Here is a 12,642-nt window from a genome sequence, read left to right as displayed (position 1 = left end):
TCTTGAGTAAGACTCAAGGTCCGGCTACGGCAGAAGAAAGAGAAAGGATGAGTCAGATCCCCTATGCCTCGGCAGTAGGCTCTATCATGTATGCCATGCTATGTACTAGACCGGATATAGCACATGCTGTTAGTTTAACTAGCAGATATCAAAGTGATCCAGGAATGGAACACTGGACAGCGGTCAAGAATATCCTGAAGTACTTGAAAAGAACTAAGGATATGTTTCTTTGTTATGGAGGTGACCAAGAGCTCGTTGTAACAAGTTACACCGATGCAAGTTGGAACACCGGTCCCGATGACTCTAAGTCACAATCCGGGTACGTGTTTATATTGAATGGTGCTGCAAGTAAGCCGGGCAAGCTCGAAGCAAGTGCACGATGGCGAAGTTTTCAACGTAATCGGAATACATAGCGGCTTCGGAGGCTTCATCAGAAGCGGTATGGATGAAGAGGTTCATTGTAGAGCTCGGTGTGGTTCCTAGTGCATTGGACCCACTAGTCATCTACTGTGACAACATGGGTGCCATCGCCAATGCACAAGAACCAGGGTCACACAAGAGGCTGAAGCATTTCAAGCTGCGTTATCATTCGATTCGCGAGTACATCGAAGATGGAGAAGTAAAGATTTACAAAGTACACACTGATCTGAATGTAGCAGATCCGTTGACTAAAGCTCTCCCTAGGGCAAAGCATGACCAACACCAGAATGCCATGGGTGTTAGGTACCTTACAATGTAATCTAGATTATTGACTCTAGTGCAAGTGGGAGACTGTTGGAGATATGCCCAAGAGGCAATAATAAAAGCGGTTATTATATATCTTTATGTTTATGATAAATGTTTATATACCATGCTATAATTGTATTAACCGAAACATTGATACATGTGTGATATGTAAACAACAATGAGTCTCTAGTAAGCCTCTTAACTAGCTTGTTGATTAATAGATGATTAGTTTCATTATCATGAACATTGGATGTTATTAATAACAAGGTTATATCATTATATGAATGATGTAATGGACACACCCAATTAAGCGTAGCATAAGATCACGTCATTAAGTTATTTGCTATAAGATTTCGATACATAGTTACCTAGTCCTTTCGACCATGAGATCATGTAAATCACTTATACCAGAAAGGTACTTTGATTACATCAAACGCCACTGCGTAAATGGGTGGTTATAAAGGTGGGATTAAGTATCCGAGAAAGTATGAGTTGAGGCATATGGATCAACAGTGGGATTTGTCCATCCCGATGACGGATAGATATACTCTGGGCCCTCTCGGTGGAATGTCATCTAATGTCTTGCAAGCATATGAATAAGTTCATAAGAGACCACATACCACGGTACGAGTAAAGAGTACTTGTCAGGAGACGAGGTTGAACAAGGTATAGAGTGATACCGATGATCAAACCTCGGACAAGTAAAATATCGCGTGACAAAGGGAATTGGTATCGTATGTGAATAGTTCATTCGATCACTAAGTCATCGTTGAATGTGTGGGAGCCATTATGGATCTCCAGATCCCGCTATTGGTTATTGGTCGGAGAGAGTTCTCACCCATGTCCACATAGTTCACGAACCGTAGGGTGACACACTTAAGGTTTGATGTTGTAATAGTAGAACTTGAATATGGAATGGAGTTCGAAGTATTGTTCGAAGTCTCGGATGGGATCCCGGACATCACGAGGAGTTCCGGAATGGTTCGGAGAATAAGATTCATATATAGGAAGTCATATTCCAAGTTTGGAAATGATCCGGTGCATTTATGGAAGATTCTAGAAGGTTCTAGAAAAGTCCGGAAGAACTCACTTTGGAAGGCGGAGTCCCGGAGGGACTCCACTACCATGGCCGACCAACCCTAGAGGGGTGGAGTCCCAAGTGGACTCCACCATAGGGGCCGGCCACCCCCACATGGAAGGGTGGGAATCCCACTAGAGGTGGGAGTCCCACCTTGGGTAGGTTTCCCTACAACATGGAAGGTTTTGGGTTGGGGTCTTATTCGAAGACTTGTAGTCCAACACTTGGGGTTCCACCTATATAATGAGGGGCATAGGGGAGGGGGCCGGCCACCAAAAAGCCACCAAGCTGGCCGCACCCCTTGAGGCCGGACACCCCCTCTCCCAAACCCTAGCCGCCCCACCTCCTCCACCTCTCCGCAATGCTTAGCGAAGCTCCGCCGGAGTTCTCCATCGCCACCGCCACCACGCCGTCGTGCTGCCGGAGTCAAGGAGGAGCTACTACTTCCGCTGCCCGCTGGAACGGGGAGAAGGACGTCGTCTTCATCAACACCGAACGTGTGACCGAGTACGGAGGTGCTGCCCGATCGTGGCACCGTGATCAAGATCTTCTACGCGCTTTTGCAAGCGGCAAGTGATCGTCTACCGCAGCAACAAGAGCCTCATCTTGTAGGCTTTGGAAATCTTCAAGGGTGAGTCTCGATCATCTCCTCGTTGCTCCCATCTTCTAGATTGCATCTTGGCTTGGTTTGCGTTCTCGCGGTAGGAAATTTTTTGTTTTCTATGCAACATATCCCTACAGTTTTAATTATGGGCATATAAGGAAAAAATGTTTAATAAATCAAAGAAAATCGTCTCGGACATGGATTCCCAAACAGAGTACAAATTCAATACCCGTTAAGGAAATAGAGGAGTCCGCCGTTCCATCTCCTAGTTCTTTATTGAAAAATCCCCTGGAGTCAGGACAAAATCGGCTGCATATTAACCCTAAGCAACCACCAGACCCTGCCGCTCCGCCTTCTTCCTCGGAGACAATGGCGGTGTTCAAAGTTGACCCTCTGCCCTGGATTCCATGGGGCATCAGGTCATCGATGGTGGCCCTACGCTCCTGCCGTGCACATACTATTACTCTGTGCAAGACCCGCCTGCTCGTCATCAAGCTTTCTGCATCGCTACGGTGGAGCCTCCGCCGCCGCCGCAAGCTGCTGGTCTTTGGAGAGATCAGGTGCACAACTTCTTGGTAGGGCCTTTGCAGCGCAATGTCGTATCATCGCAGCCTAGTTTGTTTGGAGTAGGCATGTTTGAGATGAGTAGCCCCAACTCGGCCAGTGCACTTATTCAGCACGGACAGTTTCAGCTTTAGAATCGCGTAGTACGGTTCTTGCATGTGGGGGAGGTGTCGTAGAATCATCGCGCTGCGTTGATTTTTTGACGTGGGTGGCTTATGTTTTTGGGGATGCATCCTGATTATCGCAATGATCTTGACATTGCAAGTGCAGTCGCAACTTTTGGCCAGTATCACACCTGGAATAATAACGACCCAGTGCTAGAGAGACTGCTTGTGTATGCATCGTTTCCATCTCCGCAGCTTGTGCCTAGGGATGTGTTGTTTGGGAAGTTTTCTTCGGTGGATGGAGTGAAGGAGTCATGGACAACCCCGTATACATCTTGACTGCTGATTGTGCAGACATTCTGCGTGCTGGTAAGGATCAGATGCCCCGGATGGGAATCCATACCCTCTTCCTGGTGAGTTGCTACAGAATAATAATCTACTTGTGAATCCACAATTCCCAGAGGTTGGATGGGATGCTGTGCAGCAAGACCCTGATCTTGGGCAACATGGTGGTGGCAATGTGCCTAATGATGGACAAAATGTGCAGGATGACATGGAAGAAGAGGGGCAAGCGGCACCTGAGTCGATGATTCTCAACCTGTTTGATAGCTCTAGTTCTTTAGTGAATATGATGGAGATTAATGAGGTACATCAGCAAATGCAAGGGATGGCTCACAATGTGCTGCATGTTGGTGTTGTGACTTTGTTCATTGGTCCTCCTCCACCTCCTGACATGCAGAGAAAGAGACTTCTCAACAATGTTATACCATCATTATCTATGCATTTGGTACAAGAGAAGGTGCCTTACCTGTATTTTCATAGGTTGCTCAATGTGTCTGCTGATATATGGGGAAAATCACTGGCTTCTGGTATTTGTGCAGTGGGGGGTTGTTATAATAATGATACCTGTGATGAGATCACTATGCCCCAGGATAATGTGGTTACTACTTTTGTGCCATCTGCTTTGGAGGAGAGCATTCATGTTCTTACACCAAGGAGCAAAAGGAAGAAAAGAACTGTACCCATAGTGCAGTCTTTGGAAAGGAGGTTCACTAGAAGCTGTCTGAATTAGGAAGGATACATGCCCAGACCAGTGTTGGCAGTGCAGCCAAAAATAAAAAAGGATTCCAAGAGCCAAGATGTTGGTGGGAGCTGATAAAGTGGAATAGCTGAGTAAGAAGAAGCAGAAGAAGCCAATACAGGAGGATCAAGGGGAACCATGTGCTCAAGAGGAAATACCCGTTACTACAGTGCATGTGCTACAGAGGGTTGGTAGGGAATTGGGCATTGCATCAGAGAAGCTGACAAAGGATCAACTTGAAGTTGATCTAGTGATGAAGAAGAAGACAGGTGTCAATCAAGACAAAATATAATAGTTATGGGTTGGCTAGTGTCTTGGACAGGGTCATGAAATTACAGTGGGTTGGTTTTTGCTTTTGCTGGAGTTCAGTAGGGTTGGCTGGTGCTTTTGATGTTGTAAGGACTTGTTTAGTGTGTGTGATCCTTGTTGCTACTTTGTCAGTAAAAGCTTTTCCTATGGTGCAATGTGTGCCTGATGTTGCATGTCAGGGCAGGATGCTTATTTTATTGATGTATGCTTAAAGTATCGTCTATCAAAATGAAAATGGCGTTTTTGTGTTGAAATGTGCGGGGGCTCAATGCTGAAAATAGACAGAGGAAGTTAGATCAAAAATTGAGGAGAGTGAGTGTGAAATCATTTGCTTACAAGAAACAACATGCGAATCTTTTGACTGTCGCCTTTTAAGGAAATTCTGCCCCAAAAACTTTGATTCTTTTGCTTATTCGCCTTCTCAAGGAGCATCTGGTGGTATTTTGGTTGTCTGGAATTCATCAATTTTTAAAGTATTTCTTGTGCATAAACAGAAATTTGGTCTTATAATAAACTTCACTTCGATGCATAATATTGAACAGTGGACATTGGTGTGTGTATGGCCCATGCAGAGGGGTGGATCTTGATAATTTTGTGACTTGCCTCTATAATTTGAATATTCCTCCAGGAGAAAATTGGCTGCTTTTCTGTGACTTTAATTTTGTCAGATCACATGAAAATAGGAACAAACCTGGAGGTGATGTTCCTGATATGTTTCTATTTAATGAAATTATTGGACACTTGGGTTTGTTGGAATTGCCAATAAAGAGGCGTGCTTATACTTGGTTAAATATGCAGAAAGATCCATTGCTAGAGCAGCTTGATTGGTTTTTTACCAGTGCAAATTGGATATCATATTTTCCAATTACTTTGGTTCTATCGCTTACCAAAACTGGGTCGGATCATGTGTCATGTGTGGTCAATATTGATACAAATACTCCTAAAGCTGCTTTGTTTAGGTTTGATAACTATTGGGTAGATCTCCAAGGGTTTAAGGATTGTGTGGCAAAGTCATGGAGTACTAGGTCACATAAGAATTGCAGTACAACAATAGTGGCAGATAAATTTAAAAAGCTAAGAGCTGAACTGAAAAGATGGCATGTGAGTTTGTCCAAGTTAAAGGAGTTACTACAGAAATGTAATAGTGTCATCTTATTTTTGGATACTTAGGAAGAACAAAGAAGTCTATATAGAGTGGAGTTTAATTTTAGAGCAATTTTCAAAGTACATCTTGATGAATTATTATTAGCAGAATGTAATTACTGGAGGAAAATATGCACCATTAGATGGATGAAACAGGGAGAGGATAACACCAAGTTTTTTTATGCTATGTATACTGAGAGATATAGGAGGAATTCACTTGCTATGTTGCAATATGGAGAGGGTAATGAGGTGACTGATCATCAGTTAATGTCAGGAATGTTCTACAAAGAATATAAGGAAAAGATGGGCCACTCTAATCCCATCTCTATGCAATTTGATCTAGCTACTATTCTGCACCAGGTTGATGGGCTGGAAGAACTGACAAGGCCTTTCACAAAGCAAGAGATGGATGATGTGATTAAATATATGCCAGTGGACATGGCTCCTGGGCCAGATGGCTTTAATGGGCTCTTCGTTAAACAGTGTTGGGACATTGTTAAAGCTGATTTCTATTAGTTAGTAGCTAATTTCTATAATGAGAGTATTCAGTTAAGCAACATCAATGGTTCTTATATTAGTTTGGTGCCAAAGAAAGCTGCCCCCTTAGAGTAAATGACTTCAGACCAATCTCCTTAACCAATGTTTGTGTCAAGTTTCTCACAAAACTAGCCGCAAATAGATTGCAAGATAAAATCTTATCATGCATTGCTTTTTACAATACAATACATGAAGGTTCATACTTCCATTGTCATCTCAGACTACTCGACTAGTCACAATGGGAAGTATCATATACTAGTATCATGCACATGATACTAGTTTATGATACTACCCCACAATGCATAGTATCATAAGGGCGCTCCCAATGCTCCTAGGTGTACCGTATCTAATTTTGCCAAGTCAGCCTTTATGCTTAGGTGGAGCAGTAATCAGGAAGAAAGAGAGTAGCATCGTATCTTATTGACGATACGGTTCTTGCTGTTGAACCCAATGCAAGTAATTAATCCGTTCTAATCTCTTGAGCTACTTGACCACTCCTTCGTCCCCAACGTGTGGCTGAAGCCTCTGATGATTGGCTCGTTTCTTTCATGCACCAGATTGGCATTCATTTTTACCACAACGGTTAAATACGATGCATTGTTGTGTTCTGTATCTAATATTGTACATGATGAGCTGGAACAAAATAGATACGATAAAATCGTATCTGCACTGGGACTGCCCTAAGATAGTATCATAGTATCATCATATTTAATATTTTGTAGAATCTCAATGCAAATTTGTGTACATGATGTGTTTGTCATTAAGTTTTCTAGTTTTATGTGCTATGATACAATATCATATTATGATACCACTCTCATCTCTCACCTCATTAATTGGTGCGCCACATCAGATTTTTGCCAACATGGCATGCATGATACTAATGATACTCCCATTGTGGCTAGTCTCATAGTGGGATATAGGTAGTAACATGACACATTACAAGACATTTTGGTAACATGGTATGATAATAAATGAACAAAGAGATTGAAGTGGTAACTAACTATGTTATCGTAACATCACACTTCCCAATACAAGATGAGTCTACAACCTAATAAATATGACCTTACATGATACCACACATATGTTACTACCCACTATAGAGGTAGTAACATAGAGTAGTAACATGTGTTACTACTCTATGTTACTCCGCACTATGACTAGTTTTACATTCAAAAAAGATTGACCTGCTTTAATATTTTGATCTGCAATCCCTTGACGTAAGAAGTGTTTCATACTTGTATTTGTGGTTTGATTGGAACGTTTGTCTGCTATCCGCTAATTCTTCATATTACAGCACATCAAAACGTTAAGAATTTTATCTACAACAGTACAACACCCTGATGTTAAGTGAACTTTGTGTTTGTTCTGCAATAATTTGAACACATGTTAAGATAATCATTTGGTTCTTTGCACTTTATGGAGATAACTAGTTATTTTGTGTGGCCCAGCCTATCATCGGGCAACATGCATGGTGGTTCTATTTATAAAATGCATTTTCATATAATATCTACTCCTGTTCCTTGATATAATGTGTATAGCTTTTTGAGAAAAAAATCCAAATTGCAAGGTGCATTGCATTGCATCGCTCATCTGGACAGTCTTTTTAAGGTTTTGATTGCATTTCCTTTTGTATGTAAACTCATTTATTTTCTCATGTCCTCGCCTAGAATTGGTCGAACTTTATCTCCATGCGTGTTCTTTAATTTTTACATCAAAAACTATACACCTATATTTAGGAACGGAGTGAGTATATAATATTAAAATTGTTATTTTTTTCTAAAAGTTTGATCAAAGTGTACTTAACTTAACTTCAAAAATATATATTCGTCGGAGGGTGTACTCTCTTTTCTGCATTAATTGTACGTGCCCTTTTGTGTGCCCAGACACTCGTTTCTACGAAAAGTCCTGTAAGCATGCATGGTCCATGGTCTACACCAACGTGCGTGCCAAATCTTACGGGGAAAATCAGCCCAGCTGTTGGATATATTATCTACCGATGGTTCTGTAGAAAACCGTTTCAAAATTCGGAAAACTCTGTGGGTACATATAATCTCCACGGATAGAAAAACTCGTCTCGTCATCTCCGTTGTAGCAAGTTTGGACCGACGACTGTCTTCTTCTCGAACAAGTGACGGAAGGAAAAGATACGTGCGCAAATATGGACTGGCCGTATTCTCCAGAAAAAGAAAGTATATTGACGACTGGACTATGTGTTGTAATGGAACTGGTAGTGTTCCATCTCAGAAAAAATCGATGATTTCATAGCATCTACCAAGAACTCCCAGTATTATTGCAATTATTCTCGTAAACTGAAGACTACTAACACAATCAAATGTCCTTATAAACATATTATATTCAAATCTAATTTTGAGTCACATGCAGATGATAGCAATAGCATATGGTCACCAAAGCCAGAATTGTCAGCTAGCATTATTTATTTAAAATTGTTTGCATACTAACACCAATTTGGTGAACCAATGGTCAAAAAGTAGGCTGCTTAGAATTTAGAAATGAAAGAGCATCAGTCGGTGGCATGTATATACCTGCCCAGAACAGCCCGTAGTTCTTCTTGATCATGTCCAATGGTCATGAGCAGCTGAATAAGGGTGGATCGCGCCCCATGGTGGCGTCGCTGATGTAGGACTCTGAACATGGTTCGCCCCATGGATTCCGCTTCCAGCGATAAGGAGAGTGTCACGACACAGCCAAGAGACACAACTGTTGTCGTCACTGTCACCTCATACCCACCTTTTCCGTCACATCGCCGGAGAAGGCCAATTGTTGTTGTTAATCTAGAAACAAAGTAAACATGGAGTCAATTTTTTGCATAAAGCAAAGAAGGAAAAAATGACAAAAATGTATAATATACAGAGAAGTCCAATTATTGCGCTGAATGAGAAACAAACAAAGTAAATGGGAGTTATTTTTGCACCAAATCACGGATGAAAGAACTACAGAACATATCGATCCTACGACTAAAAGTCGAAATTCCATCAAATTGTGCGCACATCGTACCAACTCTATAAGAAGTGGTGGAAATGTGTTTTTATCTCCTGTACACCCTCGAAAACTGCCTTGTTAGGCTTGTTGGCAAAGGGAATTCAATAAATCTGAGATCACACACAACAACAGGTTTAGCACACATGAAAATATGTTGTTAGAAACAAACAAATCGTGATAAAGGTGTCCCAGAATACAAAGGTTCCCTATTTTCTTTGTTTTTTCAACTTGGAAATAATTATCCTAAAATTAGTCACATGGATTGTTTAAGATGTAGTGGCGCAACAGGGAAACAATATTTTGATACACAAGTTAAAGATACAAAAGTTACTCCAAGGAGCTTTCTTTAGTTAACATTTTCTAGGAAAAAGATAAGAGATAAATTTTTTTAAAGCGGAAACATGAAGTGAACTTCTATTAAAAGCTGGAGGAGAGTCGCAATGGGAGAACTTTACTTTCACCCTTCTACCATATAAGGGTAGCTTTCTAATTTGGGTTTAGAATTCAGACATGCACAAAAGACACAAACTGAAGTAACCCGGTGGAACAAATTACACAAGCCAACAACATCAAGCTCTATCCAACAGCAGTAGCCGCAGTGAAACAGGTGTGATATTGATATGCATCTGAAAAGAAGCTCCCCGTCAGCCACCTCGATCGGTAAAGGTGCAACTGGGGCAGGACTTACTGCTTGAGATGTAATACATCCCCGCGAAATAAACCCACTTAAAGCCACTGGCCAACATCATTAGCTCTAGCAGGTTCAGGCGGTCTAAATGCTTTATCTAGTAGGCATCGCGTCGATCCTGCATCTCGTTCTCGGCAGGGTTGTCAAGAAGAAAAGCTTTCCTAGTAGAATCCCTTGACGATGGCACCGCCAACTCACGTGCATCAGGAGGACTTCCTCGATAGACCCGATCAGGAGAGCCCCATGTGGTGAGGATGAGCTGCAACCATTTCACACAGGATCTACTCGCCGTCTTCTGATGATATAAGTTGAACGGAGGCGCTGCTGCCGTCTCCACATGGTGGCTCTTCTATGGGCACCATTCCTGGAGCTGCGATTCCTCCACTATCTCGCTCAATCGCTGATGGTCTGTTTCTACACCGCCTCACTCACACACTGAAAATGTTGTTTATCTACCGACATAACTATCACTGGATGCAGAAATTTATAGCTGAAGATTATATTGGCTATTTTATTACCGCTAGTGTTTTCTCTTGACTTTAGAAATCTATTATGCATCTGGTTAAGAATTTTCTATGTGCTTGATCTTCAAATATTTGCTACAGTTGTCAGAGTATTTTTTTTGTCTGGAAAACAGAGTATCATTCAGTTTAGGACATATTAGATGGATTTCGACAATGTTATTATTTTGCAATTGATCTCTGAACACCTATGTCGCATTGGTTACATGTAAATTCAGATGCTACCCTGTACTCTTCCCATGTGCAAGCTTATTAGAGACCTATAAGCTGCTCAGAGAGTGTATTTTGTAGTAATACTTTAAGGAAAATGCTTATCATCCGCCGACCGATCCAACGCAGAAGATCGGTTGTCTGCTCAGCCCGCTGTCCCGCGCGATGTGTCTTCGCGCGCACCATTTTCTTCTGTGGTCCCTACCTAGTTCACGCCCGCTGCTGGCTTGCTTTCTTCCGTGCACTGCTTTTCCCCGCGCGCGCTCTTCTTCTGACCATGCGACTTTTCTTTTCTAACGTGGGTGAACCATAGCTTGCTACTACAAAAAATCTTTGCAACTCATGCTAGCTGCTGTGTACTAATGTACATGCTGAAAAATAAAACGTGACGTGACATGCTAGGACTGATGTAGCTAAAATAGATTGTTTGTGATTTTTGTTAAAATCATTTGATATTTTTGTTGTAAACCAATCTACAAGAATAGGATTGTTGTTTAATCAATTTGTTGTAACATTACCTTTTAAAAATGGCGCATGCTAGCCGTTGATCGACCGAAGCGGCGCAAGAGAACGGTTGCTCCCCGTGCCGTTCGATAAGGAACGTACACTCAACAATTAATCCATCTCTTCTTAGGTCGCTTTCACTCATGTTGTGCTAGGTCAGGCGCTTTCTCGGCCAGGCGGTCATGCGTTTACCCACTACTACGTTGGAGGACATCGAATGGTGTAGTTGGGAATCTGGTGGAGCTTGTTGGGTTTCACAAGAATGTAAATATCCAACAAAAAGATAGAAATTTACAACATAAGTAAATATATTTTAATAAAAAACAACAATAATTTTAGGACTACAGATTATCCAAGTCAAAATTATCTTTACAACAAATCACGAATTTATAACAATAATTAAAAGCAAACCCAACAAAAAGTTTAGGTGTTTACAACATTGGTAAATAATGATTTCAATAAAAAATCTAATTACTACTAATTTCATGTGCCAAAAATATCTTTACAACAAATCACTAATATATTTACAACAAATAATTAAAAATAAATCGTACAAAAGGTTAGGTGTTTACAACAATAATAAAACAAAGATTTCAACCAAAAAAATAATTCTAATACTACTAATTTCATGTGCCAAAAATATCATTACAACAAATCACTAATATATTTACAACAATAAGTAAAATCAATTCCTACAAAAAAAGTTATGTGTTTACAACAATAGTAAACAGTGATTTCAATAAAAAAATCTAATACTACTATTTTTTATTGTAATAGTATGTTTTTTATGTAAGTGGGGTGAGAATTTTTATTGTAATACTCTGTAACTTTAGCAAGTGGGGTGAGCCTAGATATATGTTACAATCACCGTAGCTTTACATTTAAAATTAAAATACTTATTGTGAAGAGCTATCTGGTCTTAGGTAGGAATAGAAATTGAAAAAAAAATCACTATAGACTACCACCATTCAAGTGACGTGATGTAGCCCATCACCTAGCTACTCTTGCGGGCTCCAAGCAAAGCAGGAATAATGGACATTGCATGCATCTGCGCCTGTGCTCTGGTACGCGTGCGGCGCGGGACGTGAAGATGCTAGCTACACTTCAGGCTTTTGCTGGTGATGGCAGCATGCAGCAGCAGAGCGGGACCCACTACATGGGGGAACGACCGATTTTCCGCCAAAAATTGGCCGACCGACGGCTAGCACGGCCCATACTTTAATCAACCTGAATTCTGCTATCAATAAGGAATGTACTCTGCTACCATCAAAGCGTACCATTGTTCTTTCTTTTGAATGCAAAAGGATTGCCTTACCCAGAAACCGCCTTCGAACTATCACGCCAACAGGGCCCGGTGAAGCAACTTGTCGATCGACCAGGAGAGCTCCCAACCCTAGGGAGCTGCTTTACACCGACCTGGTCGGTGTATAGCAGCCACCGACCACCCCCACAGATCTATGTTGGGCCGGCCCACGATTTGCTGATGCTGTTTGCTGTGGATTCGGTGCGGATGGGCCGGCCCAAGTTTGTTTTTCTTTTTTCTTTTCTCATTTTTTCTCTGTTTTAAATCTGA

This window comes from Lolium rigidum, chromosome 6 (assembly GCF_022539505.1).
Source record: "Lolium rigidum isolate FL_2022 chromosome 6, APGP_CSIRO_Lrig_0.1, whole genome shotgun sequence".
Classification (NCBI taxonomy): Eukaryota; Viridiplantae; Streptophyta; class Magnoliopsida; order Poales; family Poaceae; genus Lolium; species Lolium rigidum.
This window is presented reverse-complemented; position numbering follows the sequence as displayed.